Consider the following 13,198-nt stretch of genomic DNA (forward strand, 5'->3'; position numbering starts at 1 on the left):
CTTTGCAATAAAGATTCTATCTATCATTTGCCTTTAAATAAAGAAAATTGCTGTCTTTTTGCAAGATGCTGGGAGCTGAACCAAGATGTTGTGCATTATCTAATCTGCAGTTCCAGTGGAGTCAAACAACAAGTAGCAATCCAGCAATTTAAAGAGAGAATCCACATGGCATTCTCTCTCCTGATATTTTTTAAGCCTGGAGGACAAATGTGATACTCATAATGTATAAAGTGACTCTGTCTCTTACCTGCCACTTGTTGAAAAATTGATGCAATAGATTATGTTTTGGAATTGATTTTGGGTATTTTAACCTTGGTAAAATTGAAATTACAGTACAGGAGAAATGCCCATGCACCAGGTGACAGAGATTTAATTTGGAGACTACAGAACACAGTGGAAATTATTAAACCTGGAAATCTAGTTAGATCTCAAAACAGATTTCTGGTAAGAAGGGAACTATTAGTTATTTGAATTGTAAACAGCAAGCTTTTATTAATTTCATTAGGACATCATAATAAGTGATATTTTCTGTTGTTTCTGATTAGTTTATTGTTTGTTGGTAGAGACTTTTCTTATCAATATTAATTCTGGATAATACTGGCTTTAACATGCTCTATTATTAGTTGCTATGCCCATCTGAAAGAAATTTTTATTTCTCTTTATCAACTTTGGATAGTAATGTATAATGTTCAAACAGAACCAAAACGTATTTTGGAGCCCCATCGGGAGAAGATGGCGCAGTGAGTAGCTGTTTGTTTGAGAGCTGTGGCTTGTCTCTGTTTTATCACTTATTTTAATTATTTTTTATTTATTTTTAATAGGAATCTTCTGGTTTTTTTAGTCTCTTTTAGCCTCTTTACAGGGAATCAGTAGGAGCTTCTGGGTATGTCTTATATGTGAGCATTTTATCTGTCTACTCACCAGCTACGACCTTGAGCTTCTCATTTGTTTTGTTTTTGTTTAAATTATACTCCTGCTAGAGATAGGAAAGTATTTTATCAAGGACAGTGCTCGTTGCACCATAACTTATAGGAAGGAGCCGAAAGGAAGCCAACTCAACCTTGATATCTTAGACGTCCTTTCGACTTTATAGGGGGGGAGGGCTGCGTTTACTTAGGCCACCGGCGACTGCTTAATTACTGAGAAGATGAATCTTTGAGAACAACAGGTGAGGAAGCTTTATTCTACCCTATTTTGACTTTTAATCCCAGAAGTTTTCGATTATTTAACTAAGGACCCAACCCTTGTGGGAGTTACTGCTGTTACTGTCTCGATAAAACTAATGGTTTACACCAGAGAAAAGTACAAGCAATTGAGGCTGGTCCCAGTGACTGAAGATGTCTCCTCCATTGTCAAGGCTCATCGCCAATTAAAAATCACTAACTTTCTTAGCCCAGTTCTGGAAGAAAGAACTAACCCTGACCCTATTGTCACACCAAATGAGGATGAGATTTTAGATTGGTCCTTGGGTCCGTTGTGTATGTCAAAGAACCTTAACTGGGTATCCCAGATGAATGGTAGGCATAGCTATGATAGGCATAGCTTAGCTGAGGAGCTGGCAATGGTGAAAGAAGTGCCTTTAGATCCCAAGTCCCTTAAGTCGGAATCGACTTGAAGGCAGTACATTTACATTTACATTACATCCCCCTAGTGGCATCAAAAGATCCTCCGTGGCGCAGAGTGGTAAGCGGTGGAAATGCAGCCGAAAGCTCTGCTCACGGCCGAAGTTGATTCCAACGGAAGGAGGAAGTCGAATCTCCGGTAAAAGGGGTCGAGGTCCACTCAGCTTTCCATCCATCCATGGTTGGTAAAATGAGTACCCGGCATATGCTGGGGGTAAAGAAAGACCGGGGAAGGAACTGGCAAACCCACCCCATATATCGGTCTGCCTTGTAAACATCGCAAGACGTCACCCCAAGAGTCGGAAAAACGACTCGCACTACAAGTGCGGGGACACCTTTACCTTTAGTGGCATCAAGAAGGACAAATCCAACTCACTTTCTCCACACTCACTTATACACTCTGCTCATATGATCAATGATGACTCTGATTTCCACCTTGCTATTAATTTGTTTTGCAACCAACATGAGTTGATCCAGAATCTGTTCACTGGATGGGCAGATGATATTGCCCAGATCAAAGAGTTCCTTTCAGAATGCAAGGAGCTCTTTACAACCTTAACAGATCTGGTGCTATGCCATTGGGCAGTAACTCTGGAAGCAACAAACTCTGTTTACAAGCTGCTGAACAAGCTTTTTTACCAACCCATGCTGACGTTTCAGCTAACGAGTCCCCTACTCCAGTGTTATGCCTTGGACCACTAAGTAAAATCCCTTACAGCAAGGGAAGTAAGAAAAAATCCCAAGGGCTGGCTAACAAGAAATCCAGGCCAAAAATAAGTAATTCTGTTATTTGTAGTATAAAAAAATCCCAAAAATATCAAAACCACGACTAAGTCTAAAAATTCAGCTGGAATGAATTTCAACAGGCTATTCAAGCTACTGGAAGGAAAAGACAGGAATCAAAACATACCCTCCAAGAAGCACAATAATAAGAGGACTACGGATTCACTCCCGCAAATATGTTCACCCCTGCAGCCAGACCAGCTTAGTCACCAGTCTACTGCTGACTTCCCAGGTGTCATCCAGGACCCATGGTCAATCTCACAACTCCCTAATGTGACAACTACTCCTCCTTTGGAGAAACTGCAGCAAATCCATCCCTCGGATCACTCCCTGGAAACTTCATCTCCAGCTCCAAAATCATAACTGCTCTTCACCGATTACCCTAAGCCAAAGGGCTTGCTTACGCAATCCAAGCATGTAGCTCACTTTGTACAGCTCTCCAAAAATCTTGGTGTGATTGCCTTCGATTTAGATGCTATACGGAAGGTAGAGTATCTTTTCTATAATTATCATTCTGCCCAGGCAATTACAACTTTTGTTTCACTACATTTAGCAGCTAGAGTTTACAGTGCTAAACAATTTTCTCAGTAGGGGCATGAGAGTCTGGAGGCATTTTAAGGATACGTCCCCAGCTCTCCCCCTTGGTTTCTTGCAGAGTCAGAAGTTTCGCCCTCCTGGCCCTTCTAATAAGGATCCTCTCTTAGGGAAATGGATAGAAATTACTGCGATTTATAATCCGCAACATCAATCATCTCAACATCAATCAAGTAAACTCAGCTCTAGGGTAGATCCTTCTGCGTGCGTCCATTAATAACGTTGAGATAGCTGGGACTGATAACATCACTGCTGTCCCAGAGGATTTTAACAAAGACGAATTTATGCTTATTGACAGCTTTAGTATCCTGCCTGCATAAGAACAAAGTGCGATTTTGCTGAGACTCTTCACTCTACAAAAACTGTTAAAAAACAAACTCCAACAGGGCTGTGAGATTCCCCATGGTTTAAACAGGCAAAAAGATCACGTCTTCAAGACGGACGTTGGAACCATCTCCTGGGATAAAGGAAGTCCTTTAGGAAGGGGTGAGTTTCTAGATCTCAACCCTTACCTCCCCAGTGTGAAGGGAAATCTGGTCCTAAGTCCCAAGATCTTGGTATTAAAACCTCCAAAGCAACCTCATTCTTTTGTCTCCCCTAATAAAGGGGAGCGGAGCCCCACACCTGCTTCATACGGTGCTAATATTGTGAACCTGAAGCAACAAAAACTCCTGTTGCCAATTTTAAAGTCTGTAGCCCTAAGGAATATGACTGGCTTGCCTTCCAACAGCTGGAACCCCATGAAATCGGATCTCAAACACGAGCGATCAGCATAGGCCATTTTCTGAAATTTCCAGCCCTCAAGTTCCAACACCCAGTTGTTGTGTGCTGAATACTATGGAGGGCGACCTGCTCACAGTAGAGGAATTAGACTGGCTAAGACCAGATGAAGTTAATAGTTCATCAAAATCTGTGGCCCCAAGGAGGAAAACATTCTAAATAATATTCTAAATAATGTTGACAGGATGGACAATTTGGAGGATGGATGCAGCCCAACAGAGTGTCAGCAATTGCTCAAAATCTCAGAGCAGCAATGGAATAACTTAACCCTCTGCAGTGTGAAAAAGCATTTAAGACCTACCCATATTGGCAGTGATTGCATCGCAGTGTTATTAAGCTCATTTCATGGAACATTGCTGGCTGGGCCTCTAAGAAGTCAGATCCTCTCTTTAAAGAGTATATAGACAAATTTGCAGAGCTTGGAAGTAACTTGTTAAAAATAACGAGTTACTTGTAATTCACTACATTTTTGCGTAATGGGAGGGTAATTTCGTTACATTTGCTTGTAACAGAACGAGTGGTAACTTAATTACTTTTTAGCTGTAACTGTAACGTTTCCAACGTTCCATTTACCGTTACTTGGGGGGAGGGGAAGTCTGCTCCTGTGATTGGTGGCCAAAAGAATGTGCCTCACACATGGCGAGCCAGACTACAGAAGCAGAATGGAGATGAAGAACTGAGGTGAGTGGCAATGGTGTGTGCGCGTGCGCATGCGTGTGCCTCCACCGCTTGTCCTGCCGCCCCTTCCTGCCTGCCTCGTACTCTCTTCTCGTGCCTAACGCTGGCTGCCTCTCCCCTCCCTGCTTGTTGTTGCCTCTCCCCTGTGCCTGTCGTTGCCTCTCCCATGCGCCTGTCGTTGCCTCTCCCCTCCCTGCGTGTCGTTGCCTCTCCCCCACGTGCGTGTCGTTCCTTCTTCCTTCCCTGCCTGTTGTTCCTTCTTCCTTCCCTGGGTGTCGTTGCCGCCTCTCTCCTCCCTGGGTGTCGTTGCCGCCTCTCTCCTCCCTGGGTGTCGTTGCCGCCTCTCTCCTCCCTGGGTGTCGTTGCCGCCTCTCTCCTCCCTGGGTGTCGTTGCCGCCTCTCTCCTCCCTGGGTGTCGTTGTTGCCTCTCTCCTCCCTGGGTGTCGTTGTTGCCTCTCTCCTCAGCACAGAGGAAAGGGTCCCCAAATTATGCAAGAACAGACAAAGTCAATACTACAAGAGTAAGTAATTGTATTGGTAGAAATTATGATAGTACATAAGAAACAAAAGGTATACATATATATATATGAAATAGAGCAATATTAACAAAATATGTGCAAAAAAGACTCAGGGAACTTCCAGAAGACTTGTTTATTGAACATTCAACCTTATTTGTTTGCAGGGAGATTTGATGACATTGCATCAAAACAAGCCTTGTCCCTTTCCAGTGTATTTTCCTGTTACTTTTCTCATTGCAAAAAAATCTGATATTCAGTGGAAGGTTTGTGGCGCAATACCTCCTCATCAACTACAATTGTATAACCTGAGTTTGCTGGTATGTGACTGAGTCCCACCCAAAACTAGTGGTAGTCTGAAAGTGCCTTCATGTAGTAGCCAAAAAATATATTGGAATTGCAAATATTCTTTTCAAGCTGAAGGTAAGAAGAATGTATTACAGAGTTGTTGGACGGGATCTCCAGATTACATTCTGTTCCTTTGCTTCATCAAAACCAATTCAGAAACGAGTGTGTAAATGTAACTCACATATAATAAAGTGAGTTCTTCTACATATCTTAGAGCACTATTACTTCTGCAAATATATCTCGATGTCTACTATGCAGGAAGTGAGGGGAAGGCAGAAGTGAAGAAGCCTAGGCCAGGGAGCTTGTGCCATCAGTTCCTGGGGTTAGCCTGGAAAATATTCTGTATTTGTTGCTATTCAAAATATTTTAAATGCCTCCCCCCCCATCTGTATATTGATTTTTAAATAGTAGCAAAAGACAATTGGGTTGCATGATGAGGATCAAAAGTTCACAACACTCTTCACCCCTCCATAACCCCAAGAAATTGGTCTTAAATTTAAACTATAAAAAAGAACAAATATGAGACATTGGCTGTACATATGCATGCATGCATGTCCTCACACACAGAGTTAATTTTCATTTAGGCTGCCTATCTAATGCAGAAACATCATACATTTTGACTGTTATGTCCTTGAATATAAGAATCAAAACTGATTACAGAAACAGCTAGCAGCCCTTGTTTGTGATCAGGGTGGTGGTGGGGAAAAGTCAGTGCAGTTATGAAGCCAAAATTCCACAGTGCAGTCCATAAAGGTGGCAACAACAGTGGGTCTAGACATCAAGCAACTTTCTTCTGATGACAAGTACAGATAGGCAGAAACAAGAGCTGTCCAAGAATTATGATCTGCACTGGCTGAGCTACATTCCAGTATTACCATGTACAACTGAATGTTTACTCCTGTTGCAAACCATTGTTGTTATGTGCCTTCAAGTCGATTACGACTTATGGCGACCCTATGAATCAGAGCCCTCCAATAGCATCTTTTATGAACCACCCAGTTCAGATCTTGTAAGTTCAGGTCTGTGGCTTCCTTTGGAATCAATCCATCTCTTGTTTGGCCTTCCTCTTTTTCTACTCCCTTTTGTTTATCCCAGCATTATTGTCTTTTCTAGTGAATCATGTCTTCTCTGTTGCGCTGTGTGTGTTTGTGTGCTTAATTAAGTTTAAAACAACACAGCAGCAGCAGCAGCAGCAGCAGCAGAGTAACAGCAGATGTTGAAATGCAAGTGTGCCAGCGTGTGTGTGTGTTTACCTAAGAAAGCAGGCTTTTACCCTGCATCAGCATCACTGAGACTTCAGACTTAGTAAAATAAGAAAAGCTAGTTTATTTATAGAAATACATAGTAGATAGAAAGGCATACCTAGTTCTAACTAGCTAAGTTGGAGGTGTAACACCCAGGTGCGGGAGTTAGCCCCATGCTAGGAGAGAGAGCAGAGACAGAGAAGGAAGGAAGTGGAAAGGGCAGAAGGAGGAGGGGCAGGTAAGCTTCCCTAAAGACTTAACAGTCTAGTGACAGAAGGAAGTCAGTCAGAGCATCACAGGTAAAGATAAGCCTATCCATCTGGAGGACCCTAGCTCTATCTCCCTTCTGGAACACAAACAAAAGAACAAAACAGGAGTTGCTCTTGCCCCACTTCCAACATTCTCATGATGTGTCCAAAGTATGATAACCTCAGTTTCATCATTTTAGCTTCTAGTGACAGTTCTGGTTTAATTTGTTCTGACACCCAATTATTTGTCTTTTTCACAGTCCATGGTATGCACAAAGTTCTCCTCCAACACCACATTTCAAATGAGTTGATTTTTCTCTTACCCACTTTTTTCACTGTCCAACTTTTACATCCATACATAGAGATTGGGAATATCATGGTCTGAATGATCCTGACTTTAGTGTTCAGTGATACATCTTTGCATTTGAGGACCTTTTCTAGTTCTCTCATAGCTGCGCTCCCCAGTCCTAGCCTTCTAATTTCTTGACTATTGTCTCCATTTTGGTTAATGGCTGTGCCAAGGTATTGATAATCCTTGACAAGTTCAAAGTCCTCATTGTCAATTTTAAAGTTACATAAATATTTTGTTGTCATTATTTTAGTCTTCTTGATGTCCAGCTGTCGTCCTGCTTTTGTGCTTTCCTCTTTAACTTTCATTATTGTCATGATCTGTGGGTGGGTAGGAGGTGACAAGGGAGGAGGTGGAGAGTGAGACGGGGTGGAGTGGAGAAAACAATTTTAAAAAATGGAATGGAGGGGAAAAGGAGCCAGAGGGCAAGAACATGGATAAAGGAGGAGAAGGAGGCAGAAGCAGAATGGAGATAAAGAACTGTGGAGGTGAAAGATGACCAAGTGTCTGTGAGTGTGAATACTGTGTTTGCACTTGGCACATAAAGTGGCCTCCACCACCCTCTCTGGCTACTGTGCTGCATTTGCAGTATTTTAACTTTTTTGCATCTCAGGGGAAAATGTTTGCTTGGGTGAGTGTCCCTTAGTTGGTGGCAGGGCAGGGTCCGGGAGGTGGTTGAGTGAGAGAGATTATGCTGGCTGGCTGAGTGGGGGGGAGGGGGGTTGCACTTGGATTGATGTGCAAAGATCTGAGTAGTGGCCTCAGCCTCCCTCCCCACCTCCCTTACCAGTGGAGAGACCACCATTGCTATCTTATGGATAAAAAGTATTATTCTGCTACCTCTGTATGTGTGTGTTTATTTTTAATGTTGTTTTAGGCTACTTAGATGTGCAGCAGCCAAGGCCAGCACCTTGTAGATGTTTTTTTTAAAAAGTAACTGAAATGTAACTGTAGTGATTACTTTTGAGAAAAAGTAAAGTAATCAGTTACTTTCAGAGCCATTGTAATTGTAACTGTAATTACTACTTTTTTGGACCATGTAACTGTAACTGTAATTTATTACTTTTTAAAAGTAATCTTCCAAGCTCTGCAAATTTGATACAATTCTGCTCCAAGAGACCTGGGCACAAACCTCAGTGGAGATGGATGGGTTTATTAGAATCGATCTCCAGGCCACAGTAGGGGAAAGGGGGGGAAGAGCCAAAAGAGGCCTGGCTCTCCTGCTTTCTACAAAGCTTCAAGCTACAGTAACTAAATTAGACCCATGTGGTAGATGGGTCTTGGCTTGCATTGTGAACTTCAGTCACTGTAGTCTTTTGCTCATTAACATTTATATTCCCCTCCCCCAGCTCAATCCAGGAGAAGCAAAAACTGGTCTACCTTTCACCGCCCAACAAAAAAATTTAATCGCCAAGGATGTTTGAATGACTTTAGGGTATTTTGGGGGTGCTAAATCCAAAAATGACATTAGTTTTGCCAAATTGGCTCTAGTTTTTGAGATTATGGATACCCCTCAAATGACGATTGTACCCCAATACGACCTGTAGCTGCTGACATATGCAGCAGGGGTCTGTCTTTACTCTTGAACATTGTTTTGCAAGTTTATCCATTGCATATAATATCATATTGATACTTTTTTTTTTTTTAAGAGGAATATGAGTTCGTCACGAAGAGGCTGCTTAAACAATCCTAATGCATTCTGCTACATTTGTGGCGAATACACTCTGCAAAAACAAAGAAAAAACATCACTGACTTTGTAAAACAAGCATATCTTGCTTATTTTGGAGTGAAGCTTGGAGATCAAGATAAGTCTTGGGCTCCCCATAAGGTTTGCAAAGCCTGTGTAGAGTGCCTACGGCAGTGGAAAAATGGAGAAAGGAAACATTTAAACTTTGGTGTGCCTATGGTGTGGAGAGAGCTGCAAGACCATCACGATGATTGTTATTTTTGTGTTGTGAATGTGAAAGGCTTCAATTGCTACAAGAAACATAAGTGGGAGTATTCTGATTTGGACTCAGGAAGGCGACCTGTGCCACACAGCGAAGACGTTCCCATACCAGTGTTTACCTCACTGCCTGACCTTCCATTGTCAGATGTTGAAGAAATGCTGGACGTGGAGTGTAGCACAGGTGGTAGCCCAGGAAGTGGATATGAAGAAAGCTTTTCAACACCTGAGCAGTTCTCCCCAAAAGAACTCAATGATCTGATATGAGACCTCAGTCTGTCAAAGCAAGTATCTGATCTTTTAGCATCCAGGCTAATGGAAAAGAACTGTCTACAGCCGGAAGCTAACATAACAGCTTATCGGACAAGAGAGGAGGGACTTCTTCCATACTTCAGCCAAGATGAAGAACTTGTACACTGCAATGACATTCCTGGACTTCTTCTCCAAATGGGACTACCGGAATATCGACCAGAAGATTGGCGGCTTTTTATAGACAGCTCCACCAGAAGCTTGAAATGTGTTTTATTGCACAACGGTAACCGCTATGCATCTCTTCCAATTGCTCACTCAACAAAACTTAAAGAAGAATATGAAAATATCAAAATGGTCTTGCAGAAGCTCTGCTATCATGAGCACCAGTGGTCTATTTGTGTTGATCTAAAGATGGTGAACTTCTTGCTTGGGCAGCAAAGTGGATACATGAAGTACCCTTGTTTCATCTGCTTGTGGGATAGTAGCGCAAAGCGAGATCATTGGAAAAAAATGACATGGCCTTCAAGGGAACACATGACTGTAGGTGCAGCGAACATCATTAACAAGCCATTGGTTGACAGAGAAAAAATCATTCTCCCACCACTCCATATCAAGCTTGGACTGATGAAGCAATTTGTTAAGGCCTTGGACAAAGATGGTGATTGCTTCAAATACATTTGTAGATCGTTCCTTGGACTGACTATGGAAAAACTAAAAGCAGGAATCTTTGATGGTCCTAAAATTCGTAAACTCATCAATGATTTGAATTTCACTAAATTTATGAATGATGTTGAAGCTTCTGCCTGGTGCAGTTATGTCTCAGTTGTCTGCTTTGTGGCTACCCAAGAAGTTCTTGACAATTATGAAGAATTGGTGCAAAACATGCTCACTAACTTTAAACATTTGGGTACTAATATGAGCATAAAGGTACACTATCTCCATAGCCACTTAGACAGATTTCCGGATAATCTTGGTGATTTTAGTGAGGAACAAGGGGAGAGGTTCCATCAGGATATAAAGGTGATGGAGGAAAGGTATCAAGGCAGATGGGACAGACACATGATGGCAGACTACTGCTGGAGCCTCCAACGTGATTGTCCTGATGCCCCACATAAAAGAAAATCGTACACACAGCGTTTTTCTATGCATTAATTGTGCTTATCTGAATCAGCTTACTTTGTTTTAATGTTATTGTACTGAATACAACACCATTAGGTATTTCATGTGTTTACTTTTGTATGATTTGAGACAGTTTCCATGTCATTTGTGGGTAGGCTATGCCTGACCATTAATTTTTTTGAATTTGTTGTGTTTTTCAATGGGGGCATCCATTATCTCAAAAATTAGAGCCAATCTAGCAGAACCGATGCCATATTCGGAATCAGCGACGCAAAGTTACCCTAAAATCGATCAAACATCATTGGCAATAAAATTAGTGTTGAAGCTTCTCCTTGTGTTTCCTAATGCTTCAGTGGTTGTGGGAGGTGATTTCAATGCTAGATTAGGCCCTTCTGATGATGTCTTGTATTCTCACTTCAATGCCGCACTCCCTATACTTGAGACAGGACTTTTATCTTTCCCCTGTCACTCTAAAGATACCAAATTAAATTGGAGGGGATTCCATCTGGCCCAACTTGCATCCAAGTTCGATTTATTTATTCTCAATGGAGCATCTTATGGTGATTCTCCTGGAGAATTTACTTATTGGTCAGAACGTGGTGCCAGCACAATTGATTATGTTCTGACCTCATGTAATTTGCTGGCCAGCTTGATCCTTCTTAAAATTGAGCCATGTCAGGATAGTGATCACTTACCTATTTTTCTGAAATTTAAAACTAGAACTATGGCTACTCATTTAACAGATAAGTTTGGCATAAATTTTACGTCCGCTGATGACCATAAAAGTGTCAGATGGTCTAGCAAGCTAGATGAGATAAGTATTAAATTTCTTAGATCTGATCAGAGCTTGGAAAAGTTACTTTTTTGAACTACAATTCCCATCAGCCCAATCCAGTGGCCATGCTGGCTGGGGCTGGTGGGAGTTGTAGTTCAAAAAACTAACTTTTCCAAACTCTGGATCTGATAGGGCCTTTGAATTCTGCTATGAGATTACTACAGCAAACTCATCTGAAATAGCTATTCATTCGTGTCAAAATTTAGCCCTTGAGCTGCAACAGGTTCTAACAAAAAACTGTTGTCCCATTAGTACCCACTTTATAAAACAATTTGAAGCCCTGGTTTGATTAAAGTGTGTGGCAGTAAAGAAACAGCTGGTAGCCCATTATCAGTGCTAGAGACTAAGTAAAGCTTCCTCAATTCCCCCAGCATTACACCTTCTAAAAAAACAGTACAAGGAGCTAATCAGCTAAGCAGCTAGAAACAATTATTCCTTTCTCTTTTGGTGAATTATAGGGAGTGGGCTTCAATCAGAACCTCCTAGGATGACCTCTCTGGTGTCTGCCAAGACGTGGGAAACCCATTTTAGTGCAGTTTACTCAGCAGGGCTAGACTCTGCAGTAACCTCAATTATTAATTTGGCAGACACTCCGTCATGGCAGCCAGTCTCGATATTAGAAATAAAAAAATTAGTCACTCTGCTCAAACCTGGGAAGGCTCCTGTGATTGATTGATTGCATCCCATCAGAACTAATAAAAAACAATATAGACTGGTGGGCCCCAGTCCTGGCCTCACTTTTTACATTTATAGATCAGCCAGCACAAATTCTGACAGACTGGGGCCTGGCCATGATCATCCCAATATTTAAAAAGGGACAAAAGGATGACCCCTCCAATTACTGCCCAGTTAGTCTGCTTAGCACAGTAAGTACGCTCTATGCCAGGCATCTATTGTGGAAACTCTGGGAATAGCTTGATCGGGCGAATATATTCATTGAGGAGCAAGCCGGCTTTAGGTCTGGTTGCTCCAGCACCAATCAATGCCTGATCTTACATCATCTGTTTAGGAAATATAGCTGTAGGCCCAATGGGGCTCTTTTTTCAGCTTTTGTTGACTTTAAATCTGCATTTGACAGTATTTCCCGGAACAGGCTGTGGGCAAAACTGGAGGACTCCTCTCTTGATTGCAGGCTATTAATATTAATTTGCACCTTGCATGAAAATAATTCTCTTAGAGTAAGGTGCAGCCTGCAGGGTCATCTGTCCCCCTTGGTCCCACTAAACAGAGGAGTGAGACAGGGCTCTATTTTGCCCCCCCCGTTATTTAATTTTTACATTAACTCACTAGTCCCAGCTTTAAAAACCCAGACTTTCACTCGCCCAAATTAGCGAACCGACCCATTCCTGCCTTATTGTATGCAGATGACACTGTTATATTATCTTACTCAGAAGTAGGGCTCAGGAGAGCCCTCCACCCCTTTACGGCATACTGTATAGAGGAGCCTGCAATAAACAATGAAAAGATATACTAAGTGCAGATGGAGTGTCAATGGGCACAATATTGAACAGGTCAAGGTATATAAATCAACTCATCACTCATCCATGATCTTATTCTGGATGAGCATGCAGACCTGGCGTGCATTACGGAGACCTGGCTGGACGAGGCCTCGGCTCCTATACTTGAGGCCATGTGTCCAGCGGGTTTCCGATATGCACAGCAGCCGAGGATTGGTAGGCGGGGAGGGGGTGTGGCAGTTATTTATCGAGAGTCCTTGGTTTTCGCCAGACCTCCTCTCCACGAGACCAAGTTTGTTGATTGTATGTACTGGAGGTTGGGACCAAAGGGCAGTTTAGGAATTCTGCTGATGTAGCGCCCACCCCGCTGCACGGCAGACTCCCTGGCCGAGGTGCTCGAGGTGGTCGCGGCTGTACGGTTGTTTACC

At 42.3% G+C, this 13,198-nt stretch overlaps 1 protein-coding gene across 4 annotated transcripts in view; it reads left to right on the plus strand.

Moving 5' to 3' along the window:
- SEMA5A (semaphorin 5A) overlaps positions 1-13,198 on the plus strand; it is a 198,066-nt gene that overhangs the window by 45,169 nt on the left and 139,699 nt on the right. The window contains exon 1 of one of the 4 annotated variants that reach the window (XM_061588090.1): positions 341-444. The exons of 1 other annotated variant lie outside the window; for it this stretch is intronic. The gene's annotated coding sequence lies outside the window, so the exon portion shown is untranslated. Of the gene's footprint in view, positions 1-340; positions 445-721; positions 741-1,038; positions 1,169-13,198 lie in introns of those variants that run through there. 2 more of the 4 variants (XM_061588110.1, XM_061588100.1) reach the window with 2 other exon arrangements.

This window comes from Rhineura floridana, chromosome 1 (assembly GCF_030035675.1).
Source record: "Rhineura floridana isolate rRhiFlo1 chromosome 1, rRhiFlo1.hap2, whole genome shotgun sequence".
NCBI classification, from domain to species: domain Eukaryota; kingdom Metazoa; phylum Chordata; class Lepidosauria; order Squamata; family Rhineuridae; genus Rhineura; species Rhineura floridana.